Genomic DNA, 24,854 nt, shown 5'->3' on the forward strand with positions numbered 1-24,854 from the left:
AAGTTAAGTATCTTATTCAAGGGGAGAATGTTATTGTCCTATCTGGGAATTGAACCCACAACCTGAGTTGTAAGCTGATTTCCCCTAACCATAATACTTCACAGACCCACCCCAAACACACTGTCAGTTCAGGAGTTCAGTCTTGCGCAGTGAAACGTGTGCTGCCACCTGCTACCTCAGTGACTTACGCTGCTGTGCAAGCAGATTGCAGTAACCTCATTGACCAGAGGGGTCGCTGTTGTGGATAGAAACAGGGGCATCCTGGTTGGCGGTGATTTCTTTCTTCTCCTGCACGGAGAGGAAGTGTTTTATAGCAGTTGTAGCATGGCTGGCCCACTGGGCTTAAATACTGACAACAGTTGTTGTTTTTGACCTTTGACCTTTGACCTCAGTTGCAAAACCCGACCGTACAGATGTCACAGACCTTGCAGTCGAAAGAAATACTGGTTTAAAAACAAAGCTGTGTACGTCACCGTAGGTGTGGGCCATTGGCCAAACAAATGAATAACTTCCTGCTGTGTAACTATAGTGTTCATATCAGATTGTGCCGACGAGAGGCAGCTCAGATGTTACAGGAAATGAGGAACTTGTCGTCCGTCTGTCTGTCTGTCTCAGCCCCGCGGCTTTGCGGGTTCGAGCAGTTGAATTCACTCTGAATTCACTGGGACTTTTTCCGTGGTCGGGGCGCATGTTTCTAGAGGCTTCCTAAACATTGTTCAGCTTCCACATGCCATTCGAACGGCCGATATCAGCCTTATCAGCTTCGGCTGTGTGCACCGTTAATCCCCTTTGCCTGACTCTGTCCCTGTCGTTTCCAGGCAACAGGCAGGAAAGGCCCAGCGGGCCGGCGACCTTTGACCCGCAGCAATGTCCTCGTTTTAATTAATATTTTATTATTCGAAGCCGTTTCTTCTGTCGCGATGCTTATTAAATCACTGGCGGGAGGAGGAAAATTCCAGATTTTCGAGGGGTTGTAATGTGACTGTGCTTCAGGCTTGCTCGGATTTCATTGTCAGCTGCGCTTCCCAGGAGAACGTTGGTAGATACGCTATGTGCAAAATCTAGGTGAGGTTTCCATTTTAGAAATGTGTTTCTTCCCCCCAGCCCCACCCCCCCTCCCCAATGCCGCTTCATTGGAGAAGGAGAGGAAACGGAGCATGGTGAAACGGTTGTCACAGATCATGTTCTGGGTTCAGAGCCTCCGCAGTAGGACGCTTCTTGTGTAAACGGAGTCCGCGGCAGAATGAGAGATCTCCGCGTCTTTGATCCCGCATTTGGAGCGTTTGCCTCCACCGGGAAAGCTGACCCCCCCCAATCCACTTTGAGGTCTAACGTAACTCTTAGTTTATTAGCTCTTCGGTTTGTGGCATTGAAACTTACAGGCTAAGCAGATGTAGTCAAGCATTCGATTCTGTGCTCTTGACTATGTAAAACATTTGAGACTGCTTGACTATTGTGCCAAGGTTTGTTTTTTTTTTTTTTCCATGATAATTACACTGTCAGAGGAATGCACTGCTGTGAATGTGAGGCAAGTCTATGCTTTGTGTGTGTGTGTGCGCGTTTGTGTGTATGAGTGAGTGCATGTGTGCGTGTGTGTGTGTATGTGCGTGTGTACGTGTGTGTTCGTGTTTTTGTGTGTGTACATGTATGTGTGTGTGTATGCGCGCATGTGTGTATTTGTGTGTGTTCATGTGTGTGTGTTCGTGTTTTTGTGTGTGTACATGTATGTGTGTGCGTGCATGTGTGTTTGTGTGTGTGTGTGTGTGTATGTATGTGCATGTTTGCTTGTTTGTGTGTGCATGTATGTGTGTGTATGCGTATGTGTGTGTGTGTGTTCATGTTTTTGTGTGTGTGCATGTATGTATGTATGTGTGTGTGCACGCGTGTGTCTGTGTGTTCGCGTTTTTGTGTGTGTGCATGTATGTGTGTGTGTGTGTGCGCGTGTGAGTGTGTGTGTGTGTGTGTGTGTGCATGTGCGTGTGCATGTATGTGTGTGTGTGTGCAGTATGTATGTGTGTGTGCACCATGTGTCTGTGTGTTCGCGTTTTTGTGTGTGTGTATGTGTGTGCATGTATGTGTGTGTGTGTGTGCATGTATGTGTGTGTGTGTGTGTGTGTGTGTGTGTGTGTGTGTGTGTGTGTGTGCATGTATGTATGTGTGTGTGTGTGTGTGTGCATGTATGTATGTGTGTGTGTGTGTGTGTGTGTGTGTGTGTGCATGTATGTGTGTGTGTGTGTGTGTGTGCGTGTGCGTGTGCGTGTGGTGTGTGTGTGTGTGTGTGTGTGTGTGTGTGTGCGTGTGCGTGTGTGTGTGTGTGCACATGCATGTATGTGTGTGTGTGTGTGTGCGTGTGCGCGTGTGTGTGTGCGTTGTTGAGCGCAGCACGGTGAGATCACACCGTGAGAACATACTGCCGCTGTTGTTCAGCCTCTGCCAGGCCCTGCCATTGGCTCCTGTGTGGCTGTCAAAGACTAACCCAAGGTGCTGTCCTCTTCCTTTATCTGCTCGGGCCCTATTGACTTGGACAGCATCCATGTTTGCACACTCATTTAGCAGCCGGATGCGGGGATGAATGGTTAACTACCCCGGGTCACCCCCACGCTCCTCAGCAGCCCCCTTTTCAAGGGACCCTGCTGGTGACTCATCGCCATGGCGATGAATTGGGAATTTGTTTTCTCCAATGTATTCAATTCGAAACCACCACCACCACCACCACCCTTGCACTGTCAAATAAAGCAGGCCCCCTCGTCCAATCGTGGCTCAGCTGGTGGGGTCACGTGACGGGCTCTGCGGGATTTATGCCTCTGGGACGGAGTGGTTCAGAAACCTCAGAGGGGGGAAGAAAGTGTGTGATTTGTTGGGGATGGAAGATTAGTGCAGTTCCTGAATGGAATGGTGGCTCGCTGTGACAAAAGTGCAAAACCCCCTCCTCTGAGCTGCCCGTCGCCACCGCGTACCCACGCTAACTTTCGGCACGTCAGGCCGCCCTCGACCCTCGCTACCGACGCTGACGCTGTGGTAACGGAGCCCGGCGCTAATCGCCGTTAATGAGCTAGCGTTAGCGCCCGAGCGTTTGCTTTGGGCTCGGTGTCGGCGCGAGAGGGTCCGTGTGGGACTCCGGGGGCCCGAGCGTTTGCTTTGGGCTCGGTGTCGGCGCGAGAGGGTCCGTGTGGGACCCCGGGGGCCCGCGCGGCGCCGGGTCGCAGTAAATCGCCTCTTCACGCTACGCTGCGCGGGGTTAACGCGTCACGGACGGGAACCTCAGGGCCCGCGGGGTCTCCAGCGACTCGTTTGTTTTCTCGTTTTGTTTTCTCTCCGGCCGTCCCCCGGGGACGGATCTGGGGCTTTTCTGCTTGGAGTGACGCTGTGCGCGGTGGTGGGGGGGTGGGCATGGGCCGGTGGGAGGGGGGTTTTGCAAACTCTACTCTCCCCAGTGTGCGCTGAGAACTGGAGCCGCTCCTCCGCCGGGCCTCCGCTCCGTCATGCCCGCTCCTCCACGGCCCGTCTTTACCCAGGTTTCCCGGGGCGCTCCTGGCGTACGCGCCCGTGACAGACCGGCACTCTGTGTCCTTTTTATCTGCTCCGCCTCCTCTGTCGCTCCTCTGACGCCGGCCCCAAGGTCACCGCTCGTCTGTCCACGGCAGATACGCTTTTATTAAAATTCCCTTCGCTGTAACTCACAGGGAAAGTGTGTGTCTGTGTTTGTGTGTGTGAGTCTGTGTGTGTGTGTGTGTGTGTGTGTGTGTGCGAGAGAGAGAGAGATGGAGGGAGAGAGTGCGAGGTAGTGAGAGATAGATAGAGAGAGTGTGTCTGTATTCATGCATGTGTGTATGTGTCTGCGTGCATGTGTGTATGTCTGTGTGTGTGAGATCTGTGGTGATGTGCTTGTTCAAGGATGTATTTTGAAGTACCCTGGAAAGGCACAAGAGCAGAGGAAAGGACAAAGCTGCCTGTAAATCCCAGTGGAAGTGCAGTTTCGAGCAGCGCTGCAGAGCAGTGCATTAAAAACCAAAACGAAAAGCCAAATTCAGCTCTTCCTGCCCTTGTTATTCTTAAATACCAAACTTCTGTTAGTGGGAAGACTTCTGTTGTAATTTGTCCTGCGGTTAGCTTCACTTGTGACCCAAAACCCAAATATTGCTCAATTCCACTAATGAAATTACGCAAGTTTTGAATCTTTCGCACATGAAAGAGAAGGAGAATGGCTCGGCTCTGATGTAATCGAAAGCGGCAAGGGTCTGGTGACATGTTTTATGTCAGGTGACGTGGAATTAGAGTCGCTGGCGAATTCTGTTTGCGTTCGTAAGAAAAAAGATTAGCGTTTATTTGCTTTTTGCAGACGCTCTCATTCAGGGCGAATGAAAAAGAGTTTGCCAGTCCTCCCGTTTGCGCAGCTGAGTGTTCAGTGAGCCGTCTCGGGTTAAGTGCGTCGCACAAGTCTGCAAGCAGCAGTGTCCCGCCCGAGAAATCCAACCCAAAAAAAGTCACGGTTTACGGGTTTCCCGTTCCATAACCGCAACTCAAAACGCGTGCCCCTGAAAGCGACGGTTGGTCATGTGCCACAGGCCTTCTCCCCCAATCACAGCTCAGCTTGCAGGTCAGGTGGGTGCTAGGATGTGATAGGATGTCAGCAGAACCTCTGCTCAGTTTCAAATGAGATTATTTGTCTTTTGGAAGCTTTGACTGGGGATTTTCAAGCTTGGTCCCTGTGACTCACTCTGAATGCTGGCTTTCTCACCAACCATAACTGTGACCTCTAGATTGTAATGAGCTGCTGATTGTTCTTTGTCAGATATTTTTAACGTCTTTTCAGAGATGATTTACCACACTGGCAGAAATGGCTATGCAGTGGCACATAGAATGTACATCCCACATCAACTAACGTTTTCTTTTCTGTGCCATATGACAAATTATTTCCTTAAAAAGGGGTTATATTTGGGATGGATGAAAGTGTACTCCAACAGGTGAAATCAACGTCGTATCACTTCTGTGAGTGGACACCTGGGCACTGAAAATAAAATAATGCTACCGGCCTTTTAAAACACGTGTATCATGATTCTAGAGCATTTACACCCTTGGATGGGATGGTGTTATACAATGGTCTCCTAGTACTGCACTATGCCTGCAGTCACAGTGAGCCACAGGGGGTACTGCCGGCTTGCTTTTAGTGAGGGGTGAGTGAGGCTTCACGAATCCCGTGATGGGCGTCACTACCAGGCTCTGTCATTCACAAAACCGTCTGGAGAGGAGAGCGACGGTTGGCTCGGAGCTGTCGGTCCCCGGCGACGGCGTAGTAGAGCCGGCCGTTTCCGCGGATCGCGAAGCCTCGCCGTTTTCGCCGTGCGACTCCTTCCTGCCGCGTCTTTGCGAGGGCGCTGTGACACGCGGGCCGCGCTCGTCACTCGTTCGTCATCCGCTCCTTTTCCCCCGCGGTTGGCGCCGCGTACGTCACCGGCTGGCCCACTCATCGGTCGGGCGCACGGGGAAGGAGAGAGAGACGGGCTGAGGTTTTGTCGCTGGGGAAGGCCCCTGGTCGTTAGCCTGTATCAGAGGGGATGTTCGCTGACCGCGCTGAGGGGAAAGGAGGAACTAGAGGTTTCCATCTCCCGGTCTGCCTCTGTTGTGTTTCTCCCTGGGGCACTGTTGGGCCCCAGGGTATTTCTACAGCTGCTGTGGGCCAGAATTCATACGCCCGGATATTACCTCATGTCTGTCTGCGCACGCTGCTGTGTACGTGTACTGCTGTGCGTTAGCCTGCGTGCGCGAGTGTGTGTGAGAGTCTGTGTGTTTGTGTACGCTGTATGCTTCTGTCTCTCTCTCTCTCTGTCTCTGTGGTCTCTCTCTCTCGTGTGTGTGTGTGCGTGCGCGTGCGCGCGCGCGTGTGTGTGTGTGTACGTGTTCATGCTGTGTGTGTGTGTCACGCCGTGATCCTTCTCTCTGGGTGGTCCCCACAGCCGGGCTGACGGTAATCCTCAGCCGCGTAAATCACTGGCCGGGCCATTCCTGACACGACCACCGCGTGGAGGGCCACAGAGCGCCGTGGCATGCCCACGCGTCCATCACTCAGCCACAGACCCGGCCGGCCGAACACATCGCTCCGCAAAGCCCTTAAAACTACAGCCACAGACCCGGCCGGCCGAACACATCGCTCCGCAAGGCCCTTAAAACTACAGCCACAGACCCAGCCGGCCGAACACATCGCTCCGCAAGGCCTTTAAAACTACAGCCACAGACCCAGCCGGCCGAACACACCGCTCCGCAAGGCCCTTAAAACTACAGCCACAGACCCGGCCGGCCGAACACATCGCTCCGCAAGGCCCTTAAAACTACAGCCACAGACCCAGCCGGCCGAACACATCGCTCCGCAAGGCCCTTAAAACTACAGCCACAGACCCAGCCGGCCGAACACATCGCTCTGCAAGGCCCTTAAAACTACAGCCACAGACCCGGCCGGCCGAACACATCGCTCGCAAGGCCCTTAAAACTACAGCCACAGACCCGGCCGGCCGAACACATCGCTCCGCAAGGCCCTTAAAACTACAGCCACAGACCCAGCCGCCGAAAACATCGTCTCGCAAGGCCTTAAAACTACAGCCACAGACCCAGCAGCCAATAATCGCCGAAGGCCTAAAACTACAGCCCAGACCTCCGCGATATCTAAGGTATATGGCCCTTAAAACTACAGCCACAGACCCAGCCAGGCAAACACATCATTCTACAGTATGTCGCCATTAAACTAAAACCGCAGACCCAGTCAGCCTAATACACCATTCTACAGTATATGGCCCTCAAAACTACAGCCACAGACCCAGCCAGGCGACCACATCGTTCTACAGTATGTCGCCATTAAACTAAAACCGCAGACCCAGTCAGCCTAATACATCGTTCTACGGTATATGGCCCTCAAAACTACAGCCACAGACCTAACCAGCCAAATACAGTGTTCTAAGGTATATGGCCCTTAAAACTACAGCCACACCTAGCCAAGCGAATACATCCTTCTACAGTACATGGCCCTTAAAACTACAACCACAGACTCAGTCAGGCGAATACATTGCTCTACAGTATATAGCCCTTAAAACTACAGCCACAGACCCAGTTGGCCAAGAACATTGCTCTGCAGCCGTAAGACACGCATTTGTTCTCATACCATAGGCTTGGTGTCATGACATCGTGGTTCAACATGACACACATACAGCACTCCAGCATCTTATCACCACAGGGCGTGTGTGTATGAGTGTGCGCAAATGTGCATGTGTGTGTGTGCGTGCATGTGTACGTGTATGTGTACATGTGTGTATGAGTGTGTGCCGGAGCATGAAGCTGCTATTGTTTTCCATCCATTTTGAGGTGTTTACACATTGTGTACATGCGCGTCAAACAGGCTGGCCTTTAGGAGTCTGTAGAGTGCTATTATTTGCGTGTCCTGCTGTTCGCGTTCTGCTGTGTGGTCCCCTGTTAGCATCGTAAAAGCTACACGTGCTAATTGCAAACAGAGCTTTCCTTATTGTTAGGCTGCCATGTTTGAGCTCATAGAGAGAAGCTGGTCTCCCTCGCCATCCGTGGCAGGCCGTGCCACACAAACACACACACACACACACACATGCACGCATGCACACACAAACAAGCAAGCGCGCACACATGCATGCACACACACACACACACACACACACACGCATACACACACATACAAGCTTGTGCACACAAACCGGCACGCACTTGCAGCGCACGCACCCATGTCCACGCACAGACGCGCACCGCTGCTGCGAGTGTCTCTTTGGAGGCACACCTGCGCGCGGCAGGAGGATGAAAGGCGAGGGGTCCGCGCGGGCCCCGGGGCGAGGCAGAGGAGGGAGCGACTCTTCGCTCTCCGCGGCTTTAATCTGGGCCGGAGTGACGCGCCGCCCGCCGCCATTAATAAAGATAATATTATTTGCAATAATGACGCTCATTTGAAAGAGTGCAGAATAAACAGGAGCTGAAAAGCAGAAGATGAAAGGCCTTCGCCCCCCTCGCCCCCTCTCTCAGGAACCGCCGCGGCTTGCGAACCGGGAGCCGTAAAAGCCGCCCCCCCCCCGGGGGGTGGCCCCCGCCGCCGTCGTCGACGCGAGGGACGACGCACAAACACAATTTGCTCTCTTCTTTCCAGTGATCACAGGAGGAAGGCCTTTTTATTGCCCCCCGCCCTTCTCTCTCTCTGTTTTTTATTCTGTCGTTTTGTTTTTTTTCCTCGCTGAGTGCAGTTTATTTTGGCGAGCAGGTGGGCCGGTGGCGGTCCGGCAGCGCTCCTTTTGAGTCTGGCGGTCGGCGGCGGCGGGGGCGGGCGCGAGGCTTTCAGACGGGCCCGGTCACGGAGGACGGGATTGGAGAGCCGTGACGGGCGCAGCGGGCGGGCGGGCGGGGGGGGGCAGCCAGAGGTGCGCGGCGAAAGGGAAGATCAGAAAGGGGCTCTTTGTTTCCGAAAGGTCCCGAAATCTCCCCGCCCCCCCCCCTCCCCAGACTCCTTTGGCGCAGAGCCCGTGAGGGCCCTCTGTCTCTCCGTCCCAGAACGCGGTGTGCTGTGAGGCGGCGATGTCGGGGTGGGGGTGGGGTGGGGGGGCAGGGGGGCGGAAGCTGGGGGTGAAAACGCACAGCTCAGCTCTTTCCTTTGCGCATCCATCCCGTCTGTTCACGACCGACCCGTCCGAGACGCAGTCCCCCCCCCCGCCCCAGATGAACTGAAGCGGACTGACAGCAGAACTTCTTAAAAGGCCTTCTTTTTTTTTTTGGTCCCGTTTGGTTTCCTCTCGCCCGTGACCCCAGAAATGGCGGCCCACCAGGACGTGAGGAAAGCTAGCTGTGCCACCTGTAGTTTCAAACGCTAAGGGGGGGGGGGGGGGAGTTTCTGCCTCTCTCACGGCCCCGTCTCGGCCTTCTCTGGGCCTGCCGGTCGCTCTGTGAGGGACCGGGAAACCCTGGACCCTGAGCCGCACGGTCTCTTTTCCAGACTTCCTCCATCTACGCCCCCCGACCTTTCGTTTCTTTTCCGTGTGCCGGCAGGCCCCTGCGGGCAAAGCCGTCGATGTTACACGGCGCCAGGGCCAGCTCTGACAGGAAGTACAAATCCTGAGAAATAGCTTGTTTGGACGTTTGGTGCATGTGTGAATCTGTCCAGTGAAGCCCGCGGGCTACATTTGTGCGCCACATGTCCGACCGTCTGCCCTCGCTTACTCTGTCAGTGTGTCCGTCCTGTCGCGTCTACTTGGGTCGTTCACACTGGACTGTAATTGTCAGAAAGGTGGAGTGAGTGACAGCGTTTCTGTCGCTTCCTGATAAGGAGAGCCCCTTTCTCGTGCTGCGAATCCGTCGAACGCTGACGGCGTCTTCCACGAGCTGGACCCAGAGGCCCGCCCTGAAACCCAAACGCTGACGCCCTCCGTGAAGGGGGCGGCGTTTCGGGAGCCTGCGTTGGCCACACGGTGCCTCTGGCCTGCGGTTCGATCGGCAGAGAAACCTCCTGAAACCCCGATTGGCTCCCGGCCTCCCTCTCTCTCTCTCTCTCTCTCTCTCTCTCTCTCTCTCTCTCTCTCTCTCTCTCTCCCTCCGACACTTCTACAGGAAAACTGGGGGAAGCAGCATAAACAAATAGAGAGGCCCTCAGCCGGAGGGGTCGTTTGAGAGAGACCGCAGCGCACTTCCTGCTCCGCCCCTCCGCGTGCCGCTGCGCTGGATATTAGCATTTTCCCTCTCTTCGGCTCCAAATGCGCAACAGCTGCCGATTGGAAACAGATGGAGCCGCTGCGTGGCTCCGCCCACTCTCCGTCACTCCTGGCCTCTGTCGGCGGTACCCGCCCCCGGGCTTGCATTGGACGTCCCCTCCCATGATCCCCGAATCCGAGATCAGCCGTTGGTCACATGGTTTCCACTCTTTTCTCTGGACTAATGGGGGTGGGGGCGGGGATCAGGGGGTCATTTGCGATTGCGTACATGTTTGGGGGACTCCTGTAGCCTAGTGACTCCACCCAAACTTGATTTGGGTAGCCCTTGCAGAGGTCCCAAGCGCAGCCCGGTTGGCTGCCACGGTTCAGCTGTTGGAAGTGTGGATGCAAATGAGTCAGGTTTTATGTAAGTCCGTAAATAGGAAACAGCCAGTCCCCCTGCTGGGACGGGCTTAATTGGGGACTGTTTGCCAGAACCGTCTTAGTGATGTCACAGTAGGACGGTAGTGTGATGTCACTGCGGGTTCCTCAGTCAGCTGGGTGGGTGAAATTGAACGCAGTCTTTCAGAAAGTATTTAAGCAGAGGCCTTCCTGGCTTGGCTTGCCTTTAAATGAAACCTCAAGGAGTCCCGGGTTTCCAGCCGGCTGACTACCTCTCAGAAGTCAGTTTCTCTTCCTTAGTTCCCAAGACTGTGTCTGTGAGAGCTGGAAGTGCCGGCTCCCCGCGGCTTGGGAACTCGCGGGCATGTGGGAATGCGTCGCTTTGTGTTTTTCCCCAAATATGTATTTTCTGCGTTGCATTTGAGGTCAGGGTGGCTGAAACGTGGAATTATGACTGTAAAATACATGACATACAGCCATTTACTCATTTTTGCTGTGCACGTGCGAGTGCGTGTGCGCGTACACAAGTGTGTGTGTGTGTGTGTGTTTGTGTGTACATGCGCGTGTGTTTGCGTGTGCGTGCGCGTGTATCTGTGCGCTTGTGCGTGTGTTTCTGTGTGCGTGCACGTGTGTGTGTGTGTGTGGGTGTGTGGTCAGACGGAGGACTCAGTAATAATCATTCAGTGGTCTGAGTGTGGCAGCCTGGTTTGAATTACAGCATTTTGGCTCTTGGTGACCTTCATCTCTCCGAGCTGGAATTTGATGCACTTATTTACGTCCGCAGCGAGGATGGGCTTCGTCTCGTTCCAGCTCTGTCTCGTTTCGTTTTTCCGAGATTATCCTGGGGGTGGGGGGGTGGGGGGTTATGCACATGCACACACATACACTCTCTTTCTCTGTAGGCCAAAGTTCAGATAATTTGGGTCCTGGGAGATTGAACGGGACTGTTATGCTTTCCTAAGCGACCTGTCAGCTCTTTCATTGAAATATCGCTGAAATAACCCGAAAAAAAGTCCGCCAGTTAATGTACAGTAGCCTTTTGCCTTTGAACTATTTTTAAACCGAGTTCATGGATTCATTTGATCACTTGCACATATTTACTTTCTTAAATTAAGTGTTTAATAGGAAGTAATATTACAGTAAATTAGCTGTTTGCCTGGTCTGTTTTGGTTTTTTCAGAAAGCAGCTGTAAACTGCCCCTTCATGCCGTCAGTCGATGCATTTTTCCCATAACAATAAACCGTGATCACAGGGAGAGGAAGAGGAGCAGTGTGAGAATGAAGACTGTCCTTCTCTCTCTCTCTCTCTCTCCACCTTTCTCTTCTTTCCTTCGTTTTCCTCTTCTCCTTAATCCGGGCTTTGATGCTGTTCCGCGGGGATGTCATCGCCGAGATGAAAACCCAAATCCGTTTTGTTTCAGCGCTTTCTCGTACCCCCCGTCCCCCCCGCTTCTGACGGCAGGGGTGTCTTTCAGCGGGACGCGGGGGCCTTCCCTGCGCTGTCACTCAAGCCAGAGCCCTGACACGGAGACCGCCCCCCCCCCCACCACCGCCGCAGTGCGCCCTAAACGTCCCAGGCCTGGACGTACACCCCTCTGGCAGCGCGCTCATAACGCGCTCGTAACGCGCACTGGGTTTTTTTGCAGTGGCCCTGAAAGCTTGCAGATGGCACCGCGGGGACCCCCCCCCCCCCCCCCCCCCGCCCTCGTCCCGTCCCCCTCGCCGTCCCTTTTTCCCACCGATGGCGATTGGAAGCATGTGCTCTCGGGCCCGTGTGGCCGGGCCCCGGGCCCCGCGTGACGGAGCGCCTGTTTACCGCTGCTCCGCGCTCAGCGGCGCGTGCAACCAACGCGGGGCCCCGGAGACGCGGCCGCCCCCTTCTGCCACCCGTCCGAGACGGGCGGGGGGGGGGGCGGGGGGGCGGGGGGGGGGGCTGAGGAACCGGGGCTCCTGCTTCCACTCACAGCCTCTCAGCTTCGCTGCCTGAAGCGCTGACGACAAAAAAAATAAACATTCAAAAGTAAAATCAAACAAACAGCTCTGTTTACAATGCTTCGAGTATGAAGTAATATTTTAAACAAATACTTGCGTTCCCCTGCCCCTAATCCTGACTGCCCTCTGTGACGTCGCAGGCCTTGATCTGAGTGCGCTAGTGCTGCTGAGGGCGTGCTAGCTCACCCAGTCACAGACGTCCTTCCCTCCCCTGACGTCGCCGCCTTGGCTGAATTTCGGGTCCCGAATGTGACGTTCCTCATCGCTCTTCTCTCCCCCACTGCCGGGGGATTAGTAAAACAGTGGGCTCGGGGTCTCGGGCACCCTCTGCCAAAAAAGCAGATAATCCTCCGTGTCGGATGTTTCCAGATGTGCGGAGCGTTTCGGAAAAGGCTTCGGGGTCCTGGGCCAGCGCGCGTCTTCGGCTCCGCGTGTGCACGCCCTGCGTTCCCTGCGCAACGGGACGTCCACGCACCTGGAGCGGGGGCATCGCCCCAGAAAGGTTCGGTGATAAATTAACTTGTGTAGAGTTGTATTTGATTTCAGTAGGGAGAGAAAACGAACTCTGTCAGAGTTCACTCCCCGAGAGTTCATTTAAAAACTGAACATTTTGCTTTTTAGGGCCATTTACAGTACAGCTATTGGAAATGTAAAGCATGATTCAAGTCCCTGTGAGTGGTTGTGTGAGGAAGCACTACCCAGGGACATTGTTCAGTTGTGTTTTCCTGGCGATACACATACACACCGCAGTCTTACATTCCTGTTTTTTTCTTTCTTCTTTTTTTGTTTGCGTGCTAGGAAACCTAGGCCAATTAATTCCGAGGACAACCACCGTATTGATCATCTTTCAGGAAGTGATCCTCGGTGACCTTGAACGCTATCAGTGTACTGGGCCTGTCAGTTATTAGGCATTTGGGAAAGACTTAGCAGTGTGAGAACTTCCGTCTCCAATTATTTTCAATACCCCTCTAATCATTCAAGGCTGTGAATGATTCAGGATAAATTTAATAATATGTAATATTATCTTGTGATTTTTAGATCGTTTAATTTGTCATGTCGGTTACCTTCTACAAGGCCAAGGCAACAAAATAGATGTACCTAAACTCCTAAAGAAGCCTTCTTGTTTTCTCATTGCCGTTAATACAGAAACGTAACTTATTCATGTGTAAGAGTTGCTTTTGTGACCAGGGGATGGGGGAGGGAGGTCTTGCTGTGGCAGAGGTTTGGGCGGAGGTGGCCCCTGTCCTTGGGACACGCCCAGCGGGCGTTCCAGTGCCGGTCGCCGTGGCGCCCTGATCCGTTACCGGGACGGCGAAGGTGATCGCGGGGATGACTGAGATGTTCCGCTGTGTCCGCGGGTCTCGCCCTCCGCTGGCCTGTCATTGGCCGGCGCCTTATCAGAGTCCCGCCGTTCACACCGCGATCGGATCCCCGCTGATATCCTGCAAACCCGCAGAGGGGCTGACAGAGCGGGTCACGCCCCCCTCCCACCCCCACCCCCACCCCCACCCCGCCCCGGAAGAGGGACCTCAGGGCCTCGCCCTGCTGAGCCATTTGAGCTGCTGTTCCTCCGTTTTCTCATGTTGATGAAAAGTGAACGAGCCTTTGAAATGAGCACCTTACCCCCCCCCCCCGCCCGCACCCACCTCCTCCACCTCACCACCCCTCCCTGGGAAGGGTTTCAACGCTGTGTGTCCCGAGCGCAGGGGTCAGGACCCAAGGTCATACAGCGAACTGTCGCTGAGCTCCGCGGCGTGTCGAGCGGATCCGGTGTCGTACCTGTCCCCGGTCACAGCTGCCCCGAGGGGCGGTGGCCTCGTGCCTTTCCGCCGCTCGAAGGTCACGCGCGTCCCTCCCGCTCTGAATTTCGCCTGTCTCTGTCCTCACTCTCCCCCCCCGCCGTGCCGACCCTCCCGAGTCCCTCCAGCGTTAGACACAAAATGGCCTCCGCGGCCCGGCAGCGGGTACTACCTGCGAAGCGTGCGGGTCGTTAGCGGCGGCGGCGGGGCTGTAATCGGGTAATTGCTCAGACCCCCGAACGCTGCGCGGTTACTGATTACTGATTACTGCAGCGCGGCAATTAAACCGCCGGCGGGGTGGGGGGGTGGGGGGGTGGGGGGGGTTTGTTTTCGCGCGGACTGTCGCAACACAAAGAATGCGCTATCTGGGCCAGCGAGCGGCGCGGCTGTTTACACTGTAATTACTGAGTTTCGCTGAGCCCTCCCCCCAGCTGCGCCGGGCCGCCCCGCTCCTCAAGGCCGCCTGATTGTGTCGCTACAGCGTCTCGCCGACGTGCTTCTCCGTCCTTCTTTTACAGTGATAATCACTTCTTTTTTTTTTTTGGGTGTTGGTGTTGGTGTGTGTGTGTGTGTGTCCGGAGCTCAGAAAGCTCAAGTGTAACGCAGAGGAGGCGAAGGTTGGCCTCCTGGGTAGGCCACTGCCACCGTAGGAGCTTCACCAGAACTTCAAAGCACCGAGGAAGGCAGCTTGCTGAAATTTTGAACTGCATTGGAGAAAGGTTCTTTTGTTTTACTTCACCAGATCTGCCGCATTTCCTGAAGTCCCACCAAACAGCTATGTACATAAGTAGACGTGTGAATATGTGCCCTTTATCCATTAAAAATAATATATAATTTCCCTGTGTGTCAGGTGACCAAGGTGATCAGCTGTATCATGACCGTGCTTGGCTTCATAGAAAACTGTTGGATTTGGAGAGAGAGGCCAGCCAAGAAAGGGACATTAATGCTTCCACACGGTGGTTTCCTTCTTTGGATATTACTTCTTTGTGAGGTGTTATACAGTCGTGTCACTGTTTCCAGTCTTGTCCATTGTAGGGCCTCTGTTCTCGAGCAGTTATGACAGTTATGACTGTGCTCTTGGTTTACGGGTTAATGTTACATGGCGCTGTCTGGAGGCCTACGTGTCGTGCTGGAGCTCCAGAGCTGTCTCCCGTTGGTCTTTCAGGTCTGTGGAGCTGAATTTGAGTACAGAATCTACTAAGTAGTGTTGTTTCTTCCAAATGTCTGCATTTCATTTAAAATCACAGTCCACTGCGGGGTCTGCTTGAGTGTTGGCTGGTTTTCAGTATTTGGACTGTTTTGGATGGTACAGGCAGATGTGAAGAAATCTGACAACCATTTTAACATGAATCTTTATACATGTAAATATGCAAATTGCAATAGCTGTAAGTTTATATCAATGCCGTTTGTCAATATTTACTTTAAAAAACTAAAGTTTCGTCCATGGAAGTAAATATTCATTAGTTCCTTGAATTAAACCTTGAATTCATTTTTATAAAATCAAATGTATGCACTTCGGTTGTATTTTATTTCAACATGTGCTACTTTTTTTGTTCCAAGAAGCAGTCAACATGTTTTTGCATGTATTAATGCGAGAGCGGCTTTTGAACGACAATTAGGATTTACTCAGCAGTTGCTTATTACAGGGTGTTAGTGCGATGACACTTTTCCCACGCTCCCTAAGGCATTCCAGGTGTCTCTGACACTAAAATTACACAGTCCTATTAAAGTAAACTTAAGCCTTAGTCATTCAGAAGCGCTGCGCTGCGGTTCAGCCATATTGTTTGGGTAAACCGGTGCGCTCGGGGATAGCTGTGAAGGCAGGTCCCGGCTAAAGGAGAAAAGGGACCGCCGTGAAATTAAAAAACAAAAAAAAACAAATAAATAAAAAATGATCAATCGCTCAGACTTTTTGGCGGACTTAGCACCGCCAAAGGTTAGATTATTAAAAATGGCATAAGGGCCCAGAATGGCAGATGAAAGCAGGCTTTTTCTATTGCTCGCCAACTTTGGTATTGCTTTTTTATTATTTTTTTTTATTTTTTTATTTTGAAATGACAGAAAATTGTGTATATAGAGAGAGTCTGGAACCAGGCCGGTAGGTAACTTGCCCAGCGACTTCAACCTGAAATTCTTCAGAGAAAGAGTCATCAGTATAACTGTGTGTAACGTGTATAAAAATGTTAGCCAAGCCGTTCGTTCTGGCTCTGTGGGCCTGCCATGCAAATGACTCATGATAATAAGGGGAGCGGACAGCGGGAATCAGCCCAGAGATCTGCGTTTCACGCAAACAAATCTGATTAGGCTTTTCTTACCTCAGCCCAGCGGAGCAGGCCTTACATCAGACTGCGGCTCAGACCCCTAATCTGATTTGCAGAACGGAACACGGAATGGGTTGTCTCACATGACCGGCTTATATTGGGGACGGGTGCAAGGCTGTGCCGGTGTGTGCGTGTGTGTGTCTGCGTGCGTGCGTGTGTGTGTGTGTGTGTGTGTGTGTGTGCGTGCGTTTGTGCGTGTGCATGCGTGCGTGCATGCGTGCGTGCGTGTGTGCGTGCGCGCATGCATGTGTGCGTGTGTGTGGGCGCATGTGTGCTTATGCTTTTTTTCATTTGCAGTAATAGAACATTGTTAGAAACAGACAATGTTACGGTAATGGGAGAATGAGCGATCAACAGCAATGCTGGAGCCATCAAACATCTGCAACAATCTTGCAACTACTGACAGTAGGCTACAGTGGGATTGACAGTTACCATCCAAAACTGCCGTAAAAAAAGTACCATATACGGGGGAAATAGCTGAAACGGCAAAAACAGGGAAAAAGTATGGAACTGCAAACAAAATAGCGAAGATCATGGAATCCATGACACCCGTGACTTCCGTGACAAACACCCAGCCATAGTGACTGCAGTCTCGAGCCCAACACCATCTGACTCCTCAGCATGGGTTTTAGCGTATGTTTCTTTATGATGTGCTACGAGGCAAGCCGCCTGAACAGGGGTCACAAGTATGGGGATGCTTCGATATGTTATACGGCTAACATTTTTATTCTAGCGCTAGCTTTCCAGCAGCCCTATTACGAACTAATCAATAGACTGTGCTACCGCATACTCAAAATGAACTGACATTATTTGGAGCAAACACAACACTGATATTCTCTCCCCCAAAAATAATATATGATAACAATATATACAGTTATTGCGTGCGTGAGTTTGCTTTTCTGTCATTCTACCGAGAAAGAAAGTTGGTGAGAATTTAAAACGTAAATCTTTGACGCGAAGGGAGCATCGCCATGCCTTCTGGCCATTGTTCCCGCTCACAGATATTTTCGGTTGGCTCCGTTGGAGGGAGGAAAATTTAAGGATGGAGCGAGTGTGGATCCTCCCTCTACTTGGTTCATTTGTTTTGGAACGGCCTGACTGGTGGTGGCCATCTTACATCCTGGTCACTTTGGGGACTCCCCCCTCCAATTGAGTGGGAGAGAGCAGGAAGGAGCAGGCTTTTTTTTTTCAGATTCAAATGAGGCCTTGCTATGGTGGGGCGGGGGGGGGGGGGAGAGTATGATCTAAGCACAGCAGGGGCTACTGTTTCTCTCAAACCCCATGGGTGGCTGTTCGCTTCGAAAGGGTGACTGAGGTCACGGAGGTGCGTGCATGAGAAACAATCATACACCTAGCGTGACTCTAATTGTGTTCTTGTCTGTGTGTGTGTGTGTATGTGTGTGTGTGCGTGTGCTTGCATGCGTGTGTGTGTGAGGGTAATAATTGCACGCCCAGTATGACTGTAACTGTGTTTTCGCGGGTGTGTGTGCTGGACTGAGGGTGAAGCTGTGTGCAGCGAGAGAACAAGCTGCCCCCACTGCGGCTGGTGGAGACCCTTTTTTAGGGCGACACCTCCTCCGACACCAGTCGCACCCAGAACCCCGTCCGCCCTCGCAGCCTCCTCTTCCTCCCTGCTTTTGGGACGGTCACAGCGAGGGGCGCTATAAACGCAAACATCACCGAACTGAACCAAACTCTCGCGGCTCAGACTTTATTTTTTCCCCACACAGGAAAAATATAGATGGTTTTTGTTGTTCCGCTTGCAACTACAAATCAGGGAGGTAAATGGGTCTGCAAGGAAAAGAGAACGGTTATGCACTGTGATACATCCACTTCTTTCAATCCCATGCTGGGATAATTACAGATAAGCTGAAATGAAAGGGAAAAGTATGCTTAAATTTTACCTAAATAAATGAACCTTATATGTTCAGTGCACTTATTTGTGTTTTTTTACGCTTTCCCTCAACATTCCAAGCTGCATTGCTGAATTTCTTAGCTGCAGGTTCTTAAGTTGAGGCTTTTTGTCACTTGGCAACAGCGCATTAGTTGCCTGGGCAACCGGTCAGGGCCACAGACATTGGGAAATAGAGAGCGCTTGGACCCGGGACAGGGTCCCTTATTATTGGACAGAACTCCAGACGTTGCACAGGATGTGAGGGGGACTCAGGAACTCCCCCACCCCAAAAAAGCCTCTCCCATGTAACATTTAGAACAAGCAGATGTAATTTGGACTGTGACCCCTGCCTCCTTCCCATTCGGTACATGATATTGAGGCTTTTCTCTGGAATGGGCTGTCTGATCCGTCTGGCGCTCTCCTTGGTGCAAGCCTATGTCCTGGTCCTGCCTGTCACTGTTATTAAAAGGAGTGGCTTAATCGTAAAGGGCAGGGCCTTTGCCAGAGCAGCTGAATGAGTCATGCAGGCATCATGGGATTGCAGTTGGCTGGAGGTGGGCTTCTGTAATTAGAGGGCAGGCTAGGGGTTAGGCAAAGACACATGATTCCTTAAATAAATTAATTCATTAATATAAATGCAGTCCTCTGTCCGTGGGACCTGCTTGCACACACCTTCAGACAGAATGAAAATATGGAAGGCTTTGGCTCGGTTGTGCCTAGAGGAATTCTGGGATTGCTAGCAGCAGCTAGGCACCAATGTCCTGTAAGACGAGCCGCTCTGTGTTTCAGAGCGGAGCCATCATGGATGTTCAGTCCGCTAGAGACACGCGTGCTTAGCTTTCTCGGATAAAAAGTGCCTTTTGAACTTAAGAGCTATTATTTTTCTGTAATTATTATTATTTTTTTTACCATCTTCGCTTAGTTTGCTTCGTATTTTTAAACGGTTTTTCTTGAGATATTCTTGCCGGTTCTTGAGATGGCATCCAAATGCTTGCTGTTAATGCCTTTGCAGGCCTTTGTTTTAAAACTAGTAGTAGTAACAGTAGTAGTTGTTATTAGTAGTTAGTAAGTAGTAGTACAGTAGAAGTGGTTATTTGGAGTAGATAGTCAGTAGTAGTAGTAGTCAGTGTGGTAGAAAGAGTAGTACTAATTCTAATGATGCGTTTTCCTCTGTCTTTCAGATGTGTCACCAGCCTGTGCTAAAGTCATAAACCGAAACCAGGAAATCCACACGCCTGCCAGGTAAGGATCAGATGTGTCTCTTTGAGGCAGTACTAGACGAGTAATAATGTGAAGTGTAACAGTCGTATATTTTGGCAACAGTTTGTAGTTGGTGTCACATCCATAGTGGCTTTTGTTTTTTTTATTTTTATTTATTTATTTTTCTTCTTGTTTTCAGTTGCTGACGGACACGCCGTACGCCTCTGGGCGCAGCGTCAGCGATGCGGATCGGCTGGGCGTGTGATTTCGGTCGTTACCGAACGCGGAAGGCACGCGGTGACACAGAGGTATCACTTCAAACGCGGTCTGATCCCCTCAGATCTTTCCCAGCCGTACTTTGATTTATTTTCCCCGCCCTCTTCTATCGCGTCTATCGGCCGGTGCCACTCCGCAGACGGCCCTACATGAAAGGCTCAGGCGTCTGTCATCGTCCGGGGCGAGGGCCGTAGTTCCTGTCGCGCCGGTCCGTGTCCATGTGTGTCGCACTCAATCCGTTCCCCGTCTTAAATGGTGAAGAAATGGAGGTCCAGCAGCTCTCTGAATTCTTTATCATTAACATGTCTGCAACACCCCACTCCCACTGGAACAACGCTGGAGCAATGTGCGTTTTTGCAGGGTGAGACTTTCCTGGAGGCCTTGAGGGAACAGAACACAAGTTTTCATGTCTGTCTGTGGGTTATAACACACACACACACACACACACCCACGTACACACTCTCCTTGACCCCGTTTGGGCACATGCAGGTGCCCTCTCCCAAACCCCCCGCCCCCCAGCCGTACGGGGATGGCGCGGAGGGCAGGGTGCCAGCAGACTGAGAGATGGGGGAGATAATCCGGCCCGGAGCGCAGGCAGTCGGACAGGTTGAGGCCTGGCCCTGCAGGCCCCGATGGGCCGATACCGGCACAGGGGAAACGTGACACTGCGCAGGTTTCACCGGCTCCTCAGGAGAGAAGGAGGAGTGTCGACAGACACACACACACACACACACACACACACACAAGAACGTGCACACACACACACACACGTCCACACAAACACGCAGGCATTCACTCACACTCTCTCACACACACACACACACACACACCCCGGCACGTCTTTCCGGCCCGCAGGGTGACTGCTAATCCCGTCTTTCAGCCCGCCCTTCATCCACGATGCCCCGGCCGGTGACAAACCTAGTTGTCCTGGCAACGGGGGTGAAAACACGCTGGTGGGGGGGTGGGGAAGGGGGGAGGCGGGGGTGGGGGGGGGGGGGGCATGTCATGCTTGCTCCCGTGTGCGCCGTCCTCGATCCTTTAAGTATTCTGGCCGGGAGTACCCAGGCCAGCCCAGGAGTAATAATAATAGTAACAAGAGTAGTATTAACAGTCATAATAATCAGTCGTTTCAAGTCGGGAAACGGCACAAAGTACAGCACCCGCAGAAATGGCCTGACTTCAAACGCCGTGTAAGTGTTAAGCTCACGAGTGGCTCGGTCTGTAACGATGCTCAGCAGGAACGCTGGCTTGTCTCTACAGCTTAGACCGCGTTAGTGGACGTCTGGGTCGGGGCCGTCTGCCAGCCAGGGCCAGTGGCAGCTCTCCACTGGCCCTGTCCCGACAGGAGTAGGGTGGGCTTTGAGCCTACCCAGTGACATGCTGGCTGTCCACGGGATAGTCCTCCAGTACCATGGAGGAATAGAATGAGGGAGAGAAGCAAGCTGGAGAGAGAGAGAGGGGGAGGGGTGGGAGAGAGAGAGAGAGAGAGAGAGAGAGAGGGAGAGGGAGGGAGGGAGGGAGGGAGGGAGGGGGGAGGGAGGGAGGGAGGGAAAAGGGAGAGGGAGAGTGGCCTCTCCTACAGCACCAAAGGTGACATGAGTCACATGAGACACAGTCAGTGATTCCATATTGGGGGGCGAGAAAAATGAAATTGAGGCAGAATTGCCAAGGAAAGGACGAATCTTAATTGAATCCAGGTCACGGTTTCTGTTGAGCCGCAGTGAGCGCTGAGCGCGGCGCAGCTGTCCCGCTGAACAGATACAGTGTGAGAAACGGCCGTTATGAATGTAGCCTTGGTCTGCAGCCCAGCGCCGTGCTCTGATACTGAAGCAATGTTTCAGATTTACGCAAGGCTTCGCCCTCCGTCCCCACTCTTTTACGTAAGCAGCAAGAAGAAAAACGTATCTCCAGACGGTCCGATAAGCTGTATGTAAAAGTGTGCATATTTTTCACAAATGTGTTTCTTTTTTCGGGACATTTAGGGGGTTGTGTTTTGCTGTTGGCTTGTGTAAAGGAAACAGTGTTGCTATTTGTACGTCCATCAGGAATCAAGAACATACTCTGAGAGTATACTGTAGTTCAGTATACTGGGAAGTTCAGTCTTACAGGTTATTTTTGCTTAATGTTTAATTTCCTGTATTTTCCTCCTTATGAGGTCCTGTAACTAGGACTTGCACTCGTGGTTACCTGTAGCTGGCATTGGGAGCCCAGAAGAGGAGGAATGTGTGTTTGAAAAGTCACCTGGATGAAACCGCAGTATCGAGCCGAGTAAACACAGTCCAATATTTGCACAGTGTGTGTGATAGAATAACTGACTAAAGAACTCACAGGCATGTGACACATCATTCCAGTATCAGGTGTCTGGTGTGAGAGCTGTGACAAATATGGCCGTCAGTAACGTGGGGCGGTCTCTCTCTTCTGTTGACAGGGACGGAGAAGGAGGTCTGCGGGGAGGCAAGGACCCGTTTGTGTCCCGCTGCCAGGTCCAGTTGGGTCTCGGTACTGACTGGGGAAAGAGCCAAAATGCAAACAGCACCTGTCCCAGCCACAGGGGGAAGAAGGTACATTTGGGATACTGCCTCCCGACCGATGCTCAGCACCCTGGTGGCGGTGGTGTGAAGGGGGCGGGGGCGGGGGGGGGGGGTGTTTTGCTGGGAGGGGGTGTAAGTGGCACGAGATGGAATTTACTTCACCACCCTTCACCCCCTCACCTGGAGTCCGGGACACTGTGGTTATCGGCGTGCGGCAAAATGGGATCGGGAGCGTGTGGAATTAAAGGAAATCGGGTCGGTTCTTTCACGCCACTTCATCTGCCAGCTGCTTCCTGTTTGTGGACCTACTTCCTGAGCAAACCCTTTTAAGATGGCCACCACCACCTCTGACACTGGACTACATGTGATTTGCCTTTTCTTTGAACTGTTGAACTCAGTGGGCGGAGTGTGCATTGTGTAGCTGTAAGATTATCTTGACGGGTGTCATATTGTTCGACTCCGAAACAATAATCCACAGGACTGAGACAGTTTCTTAGAAATCCCACCATGTTCCGCGTTGTGTTAGAGTGTATATAGGTGTAGGTATAGGTGAGTGCACCTGTCATCCATTACACCAATTACCCTGCCCCTCCTCGGACTCGCCTGCCCATCTTTACCTCAGCTGCTGAGTGCTGGCATCTCTCTGACCTGCGATTGACCTTTGACCTTCGCTTACCGTATCTGTTGTGAGTGACACGCAGTTAGCGCTGGCGCTGATAAGAGCTTATCCGGTGGCCAGAGGCGTTTGTAAACGCGCTTGTCCTGTCCCATCCTTGTCTGGGCCTTTAAAACTTCCAATAAAAGGGGCGGATGTGTGAAATTGAGTTACGGCGGCGTGTGTTCTGTTCATCTCCTCAGCCTGGATTCCATTAGCGTTCGTCCTTAAGCTCGCTTTAAAAAAAATAAATGCGAGCGTTTCTAATTTTGCTTCCCAGTGCCAGAACAATTTATTTATTACATTTTTTCCCCCAAAGTGTTTGTAATTACGGAACTCTGGCATTTGTGCTGAGTCACAGCGAGTCAAAGTTAAAGACAAATGTTGACTAAATTCGGTCCCTTGTGTCCTTCGGCAGGATTGACCTCCTTCGTCTCAAGCAAAACCAGATGTTGCCATTTGTATTATGTCAAGAGGATATTATCAAACACTTCTGTCGATACTGCCGGTCCTACTTCAATTTCTGTACGTAGACACACGGGTTAGAAAGAAAGAGTAAAATTTAGCAGAAGTCACAAGCCCTGAAAAAAAAAAAAAAAACTGGCACGCGGTCACCTCTGTGTACAAAATGCTAAATGGGGTTTCAAATGAAGTCTGGTTCGGACGGGACCTGGTCGTCGCCTGCTGTACGGGCCACTGCGACCGTGTGCCTCTGCGACGGCCCTGCCGGTGGAGAGCTGTGACCGCGACCGCGTCAGGTAGGACCGGTTCGCCTTGGCGCGGCTTCCTGTTTGCCCTGCGCGTCTGTCAACGCGTCCGAGGTCGACTGGCGATGAGCACACGCTGACGCGCACGCGCTCAGACTCACCCCTCCACGAGGCCGTCTTGTCTGGGCTCAGCACACCGAGCCTGGTCTACGATCATGAAAATGCACTTTTGTACGTCGCTTTGGATAAAAGCGTCTGCCAAATGAATGTAATGTAATGCCTTGGCCCCCCTTCCACGGCGGGTCAGTCCCGCGCCCCCTGACGGATTCCCTGTTTCGCTCGGTCGTCTGCTTTAAAGGTCAGAAAGTTCCGGAAGGCTGGCCGAAAGGCCTGAAGTTCCAGACCGTTTCGGTTTGTGCCGCGTGGGGGTTATCGGCAGCGCTACGCTGAATTTCCCCTTTTTACTCACATTCTCTCTGTCCCTCTCTCTGTTTCTCTCTCTCTCTCTCTCTCTCTCTCTCTGTCCGTCCATCCATCTCTTTCTGCATCACTCTTTTTTACTCCATGACCGTCTTTCTCTTGCATACACACACATCCACACGTACACACATGCACGCCCACATGCTCGCTCGCTCTCTCTCTCTCACACACACACACACGCACACACACACACGCATGGTCACACACACACACACACACACACACACACACACACACACACACACACACACACACACACACACACACATGGTCACACACACACAAACACACATGAGACATGTCCACCCACACAAAGCCCTGGCGGCACATTCCAGTGCTGTGAGTGAGCCAGCGTTTGACTGAGAGCTGGCCAGTCCCTATCTGCGGTTTTCCACATAGTTCAGTCACACCTCACACACGTCCCTCGGGCTGTTTACCTGTCCAACTCTACCTGACCCTCTGAGTCAGGGCTGGCTCACTCGCTCAAGCCCCCTCCCCTGATTCCAGGTTTCCAAGGTGATGCCAACACAACAGGCATACAAAGGGGTTGGGGGGGAGGTGGGTAGTGGAGCAGTGGAGTGTCTGATTTTGTCTTTTAACTTTGACTTACAAATAAATTCAAGCGTTGGTTTTCTCTTCACAGGAACATTTTGAGTTCATTTAGACTATTACCATGTTTTGAAATGTTTTTCCAAGCATTAAATGTGACACTTAATGTGACAATTAATATTGAGGCCTGTCTTGACTGAGTACAGGTATGTCTTTGCAGTTTCAGTAGAACTCTTGAGTTTTTAAATTTCTCACTCCATGACTTTTTCCAAAATCGACACCGTATACAATTTTTTTCAAGCTTTGATGTGTGACCATTTTGTGAAGTCTCTCATACAGTATCTTGGCATAAAGTACTGTTTCTTTTAGATT

At 52.1% G+C, this 24,854-nt stretch overlaps 1 long non-coding RNA gene across 1 annotated transcript in view; it reads left to right on the forward strand.

Annotated features, from left to right (window-relative positions):
* LOC135243613 (uncharacterized) overlaps positions 1-22,915 on the forward strand; it is an 83,740-nt gene extending 60,825 nt beyond the window's left edge. Inside the window, exons 2-4 of the long non-coding RNA XR_010326698.1 lie at positions 19,266-19,326; positions 19,484-19,592; positions 21,989-22,915. This is a non-coding gene — a long non-coding RNA (uncharacterized LOC135243613). The remainder of the gene's footprint in view (positions 1-19,265; positions 19,327-19,483; positions 19,593-21,988) is intronic.
* The last annotated feature ends 1,939 nt before the right edge of the window (positions 22,916-24,854 follow it).

The sequence above is a fragment of the Anguilla rostrata genome, chromosome 17, assembly GCF_018555375.3.
Source record: "Anguilla rostrata isolate EN2019 chromosome 17, ASM1855537v3, whole genome shotgun sequence".
Classification (NCBI taxonomy): domain Eukaryota; kingdom Metazoa; phylum Chordata; class Actinopteri; order Anguilliformes; family Anguillidae; genus Anguilla; species Anguilla rostrata.